The 2,240-nt window shown below is 44.4% G+C and overlaps 1 non-coding gene across 1 annotated transcript; it reads left to right on the top strand.

Annotated features, from left to right (window-relative positions):
* The first annotated feature begins 1,597 nt into the window (after nucleotides 1–1,597).
* On the top strand, nucleotides 1,598–1,704 carry LOC115803610 (U6 spliceosomal RNA). Its single transcript, XR_004024368.1, has one exon. It is a non-coding gene; the product is annotated as a U6 spliceosomal RNA (small nuclear RNA).
* Nucleotides 1,705–2,240: the final 536 nt, after the last annotated feature.

Below are 2,240 nucleotides of genomic sequence, written 5' to 3'. Positions count from 1 at the left end.
ACAGGCTGCTGAAACCTGGCAAGCATTGGGGGCACCTGGGAGAGGTGGGAAGTCAAGCCTTTCCTCATCCCCTCCAAGGCTACATGGTCTCTGACTCTCTTGCCTGAAGCTGTTCCTGCGTGAAGGGGCCAAAGAACCTTCAAGAGAGGCGTGAACTGCATCCACAAAGGAGTTGCTGCTCCAAACCGCCACCTTCACCCACAGAGGAGCTGGTGGGGGTTTCTGGTTGTTTTCCTGACACCCATTCCCTCTTCTCCCACCAAAATGATCTTAATTTTCTGTTAGAGGTTCACTGCTCTTTCATTCTCAGCACACTGGGTGGGGTCCCGTCAGGAGGTCTCATCCTCTTGGCCGTAGTACATGGTTCAGGTGTGGGCAGTTGCCAGCCAAAGGCAATAAGATACCCAGAGACGTTTGCTGGAGCTTCCAAGAATCTCAAGCCTCCATCGTCCTGTGTGGAAATTGCCTGAGTAGACACACCTGCTGGATAGGCAAGAGCCTGGCTCCAGCTCTGGGGGATGGTTATTTCCATCTGGCAAACCATGGGGGAGAGCAGGCCTGAGAATGGAGCTAGCACCAAGGAAGGAGAGCCAGGAAGGTTGGTAAGAGAAAACCCAGGTTCCTGGTCACGTTATTTGAAGACTAGATCAAGCCAGACTTAAAAATCTACCCACACTGTTCAGTTACGTGAGCCAAAATAGTCTCTTTATTATTTAAGTAGTGCCTTTAGATGGAATTGTTGTTTGTAATGTAAAGAGTCCTAACGAATACAGATGGTCAGATTCCATTGATTCTATTTAATGGGTATTTCTTGATCATCAGGCTTTTCATGAGGGGCTGGGGAAATGCAAAGATGAACAAGAGGGGGTCCTGTCCTTAAAGAGCCCCTTTTCAGCCTGGAGAAGAGGACGAGGGAAGAGAAGGATGGCTTGAACTTGAACCCTGCCTCTGAAATGCAAATATTCCTCCGAGGAGTTCACACAGCTCCTATAATCAATTGACAGACTCACCCTAAGCAGCCCAGCTGTGAAAGCCCATCTCTGGATATTGCTGGAGACGCTGCCGGAGAGAATTAACATCTGACAGTTTTGCTCTAAGGATTTGGGATTGAGTAAGTCAATGTGTCCATCAGGGAAATAGCAGCCGATGAAAACCCAGATCCCACATCGTTCAATGTGGTCAGCAAGGCTTTACTTTCGATTTTCAAGAACGAGGCGCCAATTTTGCACCTAAAAGCTGCCCAATCTGACCTTGCTACACAGCAAAATGAAGAGCATCCTTACACAACTGATAAAATAAAGGCAGTTAGGTTACAAGACAAACTGTCATTACAGATGAACCCAGCTTGGTCTTTTAAGTTTTTTGGCCGTGCCATGGGCCACGTGGGATCTTAGTTCCCCGACCGGGGATCGAACGCGCGTCCCCTGCATTTGAAGCGTGGTCTTAACCACTGGACCACCAGGGAAGTCCTCAGGCTTGATGTTTTTAAAAAATCAAAGTTTTCAAGAAAAATTCCAGCTCTGCAAGCCCAGATGTTTCTGTATCCTAGAAACATCCTAAAGAATGAAGAGATACGACACAAAATGAATGCTATCAAATGCTCCCTTTGGCAGCACATATGCTAAAATTGGAAAAATACAGAGGAGATGAACGGGGCCCCTGTGCAAGGATGAGACCCAAATTCCTGAAGCATCTCATATTTTTCAGGTACACTCATCACACATACAAAACAGTGACTGTGTGAGGAGATGTATGTTAATTAACTTGACTGTAGTCATTTCACTATGTATATCAAATCACCATGTTGGACCCCTTAAATATATACAATTTTTATTTATTGAATAAAATTTATAAAGAGAGAAAGAAAAGAGTCATCACCATAAAAACAACCAAACAAACAACCAAACAAAATGCTATCAAGATAACCTTCCTCTCGCTGGGAGACACAAAATAGTGTAAAGTAGTTGCTGGAATCCCTAAGCATTACAAAGTTTTCCTCCTGTTTCTGGTGAATTCACAGCAGTGAAAAATGAATATTTTGCCTTTTTTTTTTTTTTTTTAAATTTTCTTTCTTTAAGGCAGCCTGTTATCTGGGATCAAATAAGAACCTGAGTAGGAAAATAGGCCAGACCCAGGGAGGTGCCTTGTAGTCAGGCACCCCAGAGAAACAGAACCAATAGGAAATTGTGATATTGTGATTTATAATAAGAAGTATGTAGTTGGTGTTCATCCCCATTCCT

Source organism: Delphinapterus leucas, chromosome 19 (genome assembly GCF_059928025.1).
Source record: "Delphinapterus leucas isolate spDelLeu-1000000601 "Yukka" chromosome 19, BTC_Dleu_Yukka2, whole genome shotgun sequence".
NCBI lineage: Eukaryota > Metazoa > Chordata > Mammalia > Artiodactyla > Monodontidae > Delphinapterus > Delphinapterus leucas.
This window is presented reverse-complemented; position numbering and strand designations above follow the sequence as displayed.